The following is a 10,169-nucleotide window of genomic DNA, read 5'->3' on the forward strand; positions in this document are numbered from 1 at the left end:
CACAGGATCCTTAACCTACTGAGCAAGGCCAGAGATCGAACCGAATTCTCATGGATACTACGTAGATTTCTTAACCCACCGAGCCACAACAGAAACTTCTATCTCGTTTTATATAATAAATAGTGGATTTTTAGACATTATGTATGTACATGTTTATATCTTTTATATATGTATAATTTTTTGGTTTTAAGCAGTTACTATTGTTTCCCTGAATACTTTTCTTTCATTCATTCATTTAGGGAATATTTGAGTCATGCATTCACAAAACTTTTATTTCAATTGGGGAGGAGGACAGATAGTAGAATAAATATATACAAGAGAACATGTCATACGTGATTGCCACAATGGAATATTCCTAGCACTTTTCCAAATTGCATTCAATGGCGGTTCATTCGATAATTTATTTTTAACAACTTTTTTTTTCTTTTTTGGCCACACCTGAGGCATGTGGAAGTTCCCGGGCCAGGGACCGAACTAGCTCCACAGCAGTAACCTGAGCCACAGGGGTGACAACACTGATCCTTAAACTGCTGCACCACAATGGGAACGCTTTTAGGGTGTTAAAGTTTAAATTTTTCTTCAACTGGTTGTATCTTTCTATTAGTTTAACTCCTAGACACTGTACATAAACATCTAAATTTTCATTTCCATTTGATTATTATTGGGGAGTTTTGAGAGATGAGGGGCATGCTCTGATTTAAATCATAGATATAAATCAGAATATCCAGCTGGTAAAGTAGATACCTAAAAAAATACAAATTCGTTTTTTTCCCTTATGAAAAATTCCATTTTTTCCCTTATGGTGAAGTGTAATACAAACGTTAGCAACTCCTCCTAATTCCTGTTATGAAATTATAATTTACATGGCAAATTTGATTATGTGCTGCCATCCCCTGGGAAACAAAGGTATTACATTCTATCTTCAGCTGCTCTTGAAATCAAACATAAAACTTTCTATATTGGAAAGTTCTTATTTTAAAAAAGCATTTTTCAGAGTTCCCGTCATGGCGCAGTGGTTAACGAATCCGACTAGGAACCATGAAGTTGCGGGTTCGGTCCCTGCCCTTGCTCAGTGGGTTAACGATCCGACGTTGCCGTGAGCTGTGGTGTAGGTTGCAGACGCAGCTCGGATCCCGCGTTGCTGTGGCTCTGGCGTAGGCCGGTGGCTACAGCTCCGATTCATCCCCTAGCCTGGGAACCTCCATATGCCGCTGGAGCGGCCCAAGAAATAGCGACAAAAGACAAAAAAAAAAAAAAAAATGTATTCTTCTGGAGTTCCCATCGTGGCGCAGTGGTTAACGAACCCGACTAGGAACCATGAGGTTGTGGGTTCAATCCCTGCCCTTGCTCAGTGGGTTAACGATCCAGCGTTGCCGTGAGCTGTGGTGTAGGTCACAGACTCGGCTCGGATCCAGCGTTGCTGTGGCTCTGGCGAAGGCCGGGGGCTGCAGCTCCAATTCGACCCCTAGCCTGGGAAACTCCATATGCCGCAGGAGCGGCCCAAAGAAATAGCAAAAAAGAAAAAAAAAAAAAAAAAGCATTTTTCCAGAGTTTACGTTGTGGCTCAGTGGTAATAAACCCAGCTAATATCCATGAGGATGCGGATTCGATCCCTGGCCCTTCTCAGTGGGTTAAGAATCCAGCAGTACTGTGAGCTGTGGTGTAGGTCACAAATAAGGCTTGGATCCCAGATTGCTGTGGCTGTGGTGTAGGGCAGTATGTGTGACCCTAGCCTGGGAACTTCCATAGGCTGCAAGTGTGGCCTCCCCCTCAAAAAAAAAAGCACTTTTCCTACCCACTATACCTTTGGGTTCTAACAGTGCTTAGTGCTTGAGGGTGGAGGGGGAATATCAGAAGAAGCCCAGTATCTAAAATGGTTGACCGTCGGAGTTCCCGTCGTGGCTCAGTGGTAACGAATCCAACTAGAAACCATGAGGTTGCGGGTTCAATCCCTGGCCTTGCTCAGTGGGTTAAGGATCCAGCGTCGCCATGAGCTGTGGTATAGGTTGCAGACCCGGCCCTGATCCCGTGTTGCTGTGGCTCTGGCGTAGGCTGGCGGCTACAGCTCCGATTCGACCCCTAGCCTGGGAACCTCCATATGCCGAGGGAAGCGGCCCCAGAAAAGGCAAAAAAAAGACAAAAAATAAATAAATAAATAATAAATAAATAAATAAAATGGTTGACGGGAATCAGGCAGGATAGAGACTAGCAGAAAATGAGGTCAGAGAAGCAACAAAGTAAGAGCATATGGGGCCATCTGGGCAACTATGAGAATTTTGGGTTTTACTCTGAGTGCAGTAGGGAGTTCCTGAATGGTTTTGAGCTACAGCATGGAATTTTTTAGTGTGATTTTTCCTCACCCACAGCATGGGGAAGTTCCCAGGTCAGGGATCAAACCCAAGCCACAGCAGCGACCCAACCCACTGCAGTGATAATATGGATCCTCACCCCACTGAGCCACCGAGGAACTCCAGGATGTAATTTTTTTTCTTTTTCTTCTATGGAATTTCCCGGGACCAGGGATCAAATCCAAGCTGCAGTTGTGACCTATGCCACAACTGGGGCAACAGTGGATCATTAACCTATTGTGCCAGGCCTGGTGATCGAACCAAGTCTGCCACAGAGACAAGCCAGATCATTAGTGCTACTATTGTGCCACAGTGGGGACTCCAAGGATGTGTATTTTTTAAAGCTGTCTTTTGTGTGATACTATAATCCTGATGACGGAGATGTCTGGACAAGGGTGGCAGGCAAGGATGGAAGGGGTGGGACAGTGCTCTAGTATGAGAATTGGGGCAGAGCCATGACTATCTGCTGATGGATTTGATGTTTGGGGGCAGGGTGTCAAGAATGACTCTGAAGGAGGAGTTCCCATCTGTGACTCAGCGGTAATGAATCCAACTAGAATCCATGAGGACAGGGGTTCCATCTGTGTGACCTTGCTCAGTAGATTAGGGATCCGGCATTGCTGTGAGCTATGGTGTGGATGATGAACACGGCTCATATCTAGCATTGCTGTGGCTGTGGCTTAGGCCTGTGGCTATCGCTCCGATCCAACCCCTGGCCTGGAAACTTCTATATGCTGCAGGTGCATCGCTAAAAAGACAAAAAAAAAAAAATGACTCTGAAGGAGTTCCAAATGTGGTACAGTGGGTCAAGGATCTGGCATTGTCTCTGTAGTGGATTCAATCCCTGGCCTGGCACAGTGAGTTAAGTCTCCAGCATTGCTGGAGCTGTAGCATAGGTCAAGGCTGCAGCTTGGATTCAATCCCTGGCTTGGAAACTTCCATATGCCATGTGTGCAGCAAAAAAAAAAAAAAAAAAAAAAAAAAAGCAGACTCTGAGGATTCTTGTTAGTTTTGCATTGTGAAATAAAAATAATTCTGGGGGTTCTTTTGTGGCAGAGCAGTTTAAAAGTTAGGCGTTGTCACTGCAGTGGCTCTGGGGTGAGGGTTTGATCCCTGGCTTGGGGAACTTCCACATGCCTTGGGCACGGCCAAAAAATAATAATAATAATTCTGGAGATCAGTAAAGAAAGACTTCATTTAAAACGATTATTGCAAGAGGGAGACTAACCAGATCTGCAAGCATCTTGACAGTTAGGCAGAAAAAGGCTCTTCTTTTGTTAGGGGAATAGGGTTCTCCCCCAAGAATATCAGAAAATGGCTTTGCATTTAAGTAGGTGACATGTGGGAGTTCCCACTGTGGCTCAGCTGGTTAAGAACCCGACTAGTATCCAGGAGGATTCGGGTTCAATCCTTGGCCCTGCTCAGTGGGTTGAGGATCCAGCGTTGAGCAAACTGGATCTGGCGTTGCTATGGCTGTGACATAGGCTAGCAGCTGCAGCTCCAACTGGACCCCTAGTCTGGGAATTTCCGTATGTCACAGGTATGGTCATAAAACAAATGAACAAATAAATTAAGAGGCAACATGTAAGTGGCTGGCATCGGCTTTGACTGATGAGGCATCTATTTCAAAGATATCCAGCTCAAATAAACCTGTTACCAGCTGCATAACACAGTTACTAGCTAGACAACCCATTAGAAATCAGATTGCCCCATCCATGAATGTCACCTTTTAGAGAGCCCCGGGTAACCTAGAAAACTACTTGAGTGATCACACTTTTCTATGCCTGCACCCTGGTTTCTGCTTTTATGATTTATTTTTATTTATTCACTTATTTAGGCCATGCCTGCAGCATGTGGAAGTTCTCAAATCAGGGATCAAACCTTGCACCACAGCAGCAACCCAAGCCACTGCAATGACAATGCCAGATCTTTAACCCATGTGGCACAAGGGAGCTCTCCTGCTCTTATGTTTTAAATTGACCAATACAGGAGTTCCCATCATGGTGCAGTGGTTAACGAATCCGACTAGGAACCATGAGATTGCGGGTTCGATCCCTGGCCTTGCTCAGTGGGTTAAAGATCCGGTGTTGCCATGAGCTGTGGTGTAGGTTGCACACGCGGCTCAGATCCCGCGTTGCTGTGGCTGTGGCATATGCCGATGGCTATGGCTCCGATTCGACCCCTAGCCTGGGAATCTCCATATGCCGTGGAAGCGGCCCTAGAAAAGGCAAAAAGACAAAAATAAATAAAAATAAAAAATAAATTCACCAATACAGAATGAACCCTCAAAACACTAGGCACCCCACCTTTAGCCCCAGTAAAGGGAGAACCTGAGTCCATGGTTCCTCTTTATTTCTCTCTCTCTGAGATCTTAGGCATATCCCTGTTCTTTAGAGAACCTATGACCAATAAACTGTTTTTTCAGGAAATTGCCTTGTTGCACAGCAGGTTAACGATCCAACCTTGCAGCAACTGTGACACAAGTCTCAACTGCCACTCGAGTTTGATCCCTAGCCTGGGGACTTCCACATGCTGAGGTACAAGCAAAAAAAAAAAAAAAACTGTTTTTTCTCCTTTTTATTTTTAGCTTTTTAGGGCCACACCCAAAGCATCTGGAAGATCCCAGGCTAGGGTTCGAATTGGAGTGACAGCTGCCAGCCACATCCACAGCCACAGCAATGTGGGATCCAAGCCATGTCTATCACCTACACCACAGCTCACAGCAATGCCAGATCCTTAACCCACTGAGCGAGGCCAGGGTTGGAACCTGAATCCTCATGGATCCTAGTGGGGTTCTTAACCCACTGAGCCTCCACAGGAACTCCAAAACTTGTTTTTCCAAAGTTCTTTGATGATCGTTGCTGAGGTGTATCTTGGAATTGTCATTGAAAAAGGTTAATTAACAGTCAATCTAAGAGAGAAATAATGAATTTTATTCTAGCCAATCTGAGGATCATAACCTGGGAGAGAGTCTTGCAGAAAGCTCTGAGAGAAGTTCCCATTGTGGCACAGTGGAAACGAATCTGAGGTTGCAGGTTCAATCCCTGTCCTTGCTCAGCGCAGTGGATTAAAGGATCTGGCATTGCCGTGAGCTGTGGTGTAGATCACAGATGTGGCTTGGATCCTGCATTGCTGTGGCTGTGGTATAGGCCAGCAGCTGCAGCTCTGATTCCACCCCTAGCCTGGGAACCTCCATATGTCGCAAGTGCGGCCCTAAAAGTTCTGAGGATTGTTCCACCCATTAGAGGTCAAAGCACGGTTACATGTTTGTTGGAGACAAAGGGCACACATCAAAGCCACGTGCCTTGAATTTACACAGCCCAGATCTGCACGTATAAGGTGAATAGTGGGTCAATGTGACCTTTTATAGGATCAAGAAAAGAATGTTATCTCGTAAGGAGTTCCCTCCCTGGCACCAGGAGAAAATTGCTCTTTACAATCAAGCAGGTATTTCTGTGACCTCTAAGGAGGTCTGGGTAATGTGTCACAGAGATGCACATTGCATACAAAGGGGAGGAGGGAGAATCTTACGTTTAATTTTTTTTTTTTTTTTTTTGTCCAACTGTTACCGAAACTTGGCTTCTGTCCACCAGTGCTGAACAGAAATGTGGAGACAGACTTTTGGGTGAAGGAGAAAAGAATAGCATATATTGCTTCACAAGGCAAAGGAGACCATAACAGGCTAATGCCTTAAAGACTGCGCCCCCTCCTGGTAGAAAAGACAGGATGTTCTTACAGTTTGGGAGTGGAAAATGGGACTGAAGATGAGGATCCGGTAGGTGCAAGCTGGTGTTAAGTGGCCCTGGGAGTGATTCTAGTGGTCCTTCTTCTTTCTGGAATGGAGAATGCTTCATTGAGTAGTTAACATCTTTCATTTGTTGGGGGTTTTAGTTCTGCAGAAGAGCTTTAAAGGGATGTGTATCCGGGAGCTCCCCTGTGTCTCAACAGGTTAAGAACCCAGCTGGTATCCATGAGGATGAAGGTTTGATCCCTGGCCTCGCTCAGTTGCCTTCCTCACTGGGCTGCTAATAGGAGTCTGTATGTGAAGGACTGAGCCCAGTGCCAGACATGTAATAAGCACTCAATAAATGTCAGCTAGGAATTCCCGTTGTGGCTCAATGGGTTAAGAACTTGACTAGTATCCATGAGGATCTCGGTTCAATCCCTGGCCTCCCTCAGTGGGTTAAGCATCTGGCATTGCCATGGGCTGTGGTGTAGGTCCAGACTCGGCTCAGATCTGGCATTGCTGTGGCTGTGGTGTAGGCTGACAGCTGCAGCTCTGATTTGACCTCTATCCTGGGAACTTCCATATGCCACACGTGTGGCCTTAAAAAGAAAAAATAAATTGTATTTCATCACAATCATAGTAAGAAACCACAAGGGCCAGTGCACACAGCATTGGCCCTGGTTGAAGAAATGTCTGTGGAGGCCCCCCACCCCAATTAGTCCAGGCCCAGCTGAGTGCCCCAGGCGTAGCTAGCTGATAGCATCCCCGTCCATAGGCTGGGAGCAACGCATAATAGGTATGCATCTCATTTAGTCTGAGCAAGGGAAGAAACTCCATTCCTCTGGCTTCTTGGGTCCTTGTAGGAGGAATTTCAGCTAAAGTGATAGTCCTGACCCCTCTCTACACAAACATACCCACACATTTTATGGGTTTAGAAGAAGGAACCGAGTTTGCACCCTGCACAACTTTCTCTCTGACTTTTGAAATCTGCTGGACCCCAGAAAGAGGGTATTTTGATCAAGCCGAGGCCATGTGACAAGCATCCACAGGAGCCTTGTGGTTGACCAGCTGTGTCATGCCCAAGTAGGTTTTGGCACATTTAGGGGTGAAATATCAGAAAGCCCACTGGGCTGCATAGTGAAGCCACGTGTTCCAATCTGCTTTTATCAAACACGAAGCCAATGTTTTTTTTTATCGCTGGTTCCTGTGACTGGCCTCAAACTCAGAAGGGAAATGAAGAGATGCCAATGATTTTTTTGTTGTTGTTGTTCAAAATCCCAACAATACCTGCTGTATAGCACAGGGAATTATATCTAAACATTTGTAATGGAACATGATGCAGGATAATGTAAAAAAAGAATGTGTATATATATATATATATATAGCTGGGTCACTTTGCTATACAGCAGAAATTGACAGGACATTGTAAATCAACTGTAATAAAAAAAATTTCTTTTTAAATCCCAATAATAGATAGCCAACTAAAAGTTGTTGCCTGCCATCTAGTTCTAGAAAGAAGTCCCTAGCCACTGCAGGGTCTGACTGACCTTCAACACACCCTGAAAAGGGTTCTGGGCAGGAATGAGGCACTCTGTGCTCTGGGAGAAAAACTGGCAGAACAGGTCTTCAGAAGGTTAGATATTTTCAAAAGAAAACTTTTTGAGCCCAAATTCTTGCATCTCCTCTTTTTTTTTTTTTTTTTTTAAGGGCAACAGATAGAAGATTCCAGGCTAGGAGTTGAACTGTAACTACAGCTGCTGGCTTACACCACAGCCACAGCGACACAAGATCTGAGCCTCATCTGAGACGGACACTGTAGCTTGTGGCAATGCTAGATCCTTAACCCACTGATCGAGGTCAGGGATGGAACCCACATCATGGTTACTAGTTGCATTCTTAACCCACTGAGCCACAACGGGAATTCCAGCTTTTTATTATTGACTATGTTATAGAGGTTTAGACGAAAAGACCAAAGCCCATATCACCACCAGATTCTTCACCTCAGATTCTTCTCTTTGCTCCCACTTTCTTCTCCCAGCTGGGGCAGCAGTGGAGAAGGGAACAGGACCTCCTAGATCCCTGATGTTGACATTGGCCAGAGCCCTTGCAAATAAGCCTGGCCAGAAAGGCTCAACCTTTACACTAGTTGCTTTAATCAGGGCATTGATCTTATCCTCCGTGACCTTCACCTCATTGTTGTGCAGGATGAGAGCAGGGTAGATGCAGGCAAGCATTGAGGCCATGCATCTCCTCCTATTTAGAAAAGCATTTACTACTCAGCCATAAAAAAAGAACAAAATAATGCCATTTCCAACAACATGGATGGAACTAGAGATTCTGAATTAAGTCAGAAAGAGAGGAATTCCCGTCGTGGCGCAGTGGTTAACGAATCCGACTAGGAACCATGAGGTTGCGGGTTCAATCCCTGCCCTTGCTCAGTGGATTAACGATCCAGCGTTGCCATGAGCTGTGGTGTAGGTTGCAGACGCGGCTCGGATCCCGCGTTGCTGTGGCTCTGGTGTAGGCCAGTGGCTACAGCTCCGATTGGACCCCTAGCCTGGGAATCTCCATATGCCGCGGGAGCGGCCCAAGACCAAGAAATAGCAAAAAGACCAAAAAAAAAAAAAGAAAAGAAAGAGAAAGACAAATAGCATATGATATCACTTATGTCTGGAATCTAATTTATGGCACAAATGGACTTTTCCACAGAAAAGAAACAAACTCATGGACATGGAGAACAGACTTGTGGTTGCCAAGGAGAAAGGGAAGGGAGTGGGATGGACTGGGAGTTTGGGGTCAGCAAATGAAAGTATTGCACTTGGTGTAGATAGGCAATGAGATCCTGCTGTATAGCACAGAGAACCATATCTAATCATTTGTGATGGAACATGATGGAGGATAATGTGAGAAAAAGAATGTATATATATGTATAACTGGGTCACTTTGCTGTACAGCAGAAATTGGCAGAACATTGTAAATCAACTATAATAATTTTTTTTTCTTTTTTAGCCTATGGAGGTTCCCAGGCTAGGGGTCGAATCATACCTACAGCTGCCAGCCTATGCCACAGCCAAAGCAACGCAGGATCCAAGCCGCATCTGCAGCCTACACCACAGCTCACAGCAACGCCAGATCCTTAACCCACTGAGCAAGGCCAGGGATCAAACTTGCATCCTCATGGATGCTAGTCAGATTCGTTTCCGCTGAGCCACAACAGGAACTCCTCCATTAAAAAAAAAAAAAAATTTATAAAAAGAAAAACATTAATGTCATTAATGGAGACATCTACTCCTCATGACTAGCAGCAAACTTCTACTAAAATGTGTGCTTGTTTGCAGTAACCCCCTTCACTAAAATCACACAGGTACTGACCTCCCTCCCTGCCCACCTCTTGGGAACTGAGAGGCTGTCTCGTGGGTAAAGTTCTCATTTTGCCCCAAATAAAACTTAATTCACGACTCTCACCTGGTGTGTTGTTGTTGTTGTTTTTTTCAGTCAACAAGACAAAAAAAATGTTAGAAGATTATAGACTGGATTTCCCATTGTGGTTCAGCGGGTTAAGAACCGGACTAGTATCCATGAGGATGCAGGTTTGATCCCTGGCCTCATTCAGTGGGTTAAGGACCTGACGTTGCTGCAAGCTGCTGTGTAGGTCGCAAACAAGGCTCAGATCTGGCGTGGCTGTGGCAGTGGCATAGGCTGGCACGTGCAGCTCCAATTTGACCCCTAGCCTAAGAACTTCCATATGCTGCAAATACAATGTTAAAATTCTTTGCAAGCAAGTGTTACTTTCAACATCAGGGAAACTTCCTTTTAACCAAAAATTATACATTTACTGCAAATAACCAGTGAATGGATAACAAATTGTATATAGCCATATGATGGAACAAATTACTGATTCCTGCCATAATCTGGATGAATCTCAGAATTTTCATGCTGGATGAGAGAAACAAAACCCCCTGAAACACCACATAAGAACACACTATATTATTCTATTTACATACGATTCTAGGAAAAACAAAGCAATCTATAGTGACAGAATGGAGATCATGATTGCCCGGGGACAGGAATGGAGGGAGGGTTACTTGGGGCTA

General features: G+C 44.9%; 1 pseudogene; it reads right to left on the minus strand.

The window, feature by feature from the left end:
• Positions 1 to 8,031: 8,031 nt before the first annotated feature.
• On the minus strand, positions 8,032 to 8,318 carry LOC110259656 (large ribosomal subunit protein P1 pseudogene; annotated as a pseudogene).
• Positions 8,319 to 10,169: the final 1,851 nt, after the last annotated feature.

This window comes from Sus scrofa, chromosome 2, assembly GCF_054392235.1.
Source record: "Sus scrofa isolate SSC_HxYL_T2T_F1_AM1 chromosome 2, Sscrofa_HxYL_maternal_Yorkshire_Landrace_v2.0, whole genome shotgun sequence".
In the NCBI taxonomy this organism is placed as follows: Eukaryota; Metazoa; Chordata; class Mammalia; order Artiodactyla; family Suidae; genus Sus; species Sus scrofa.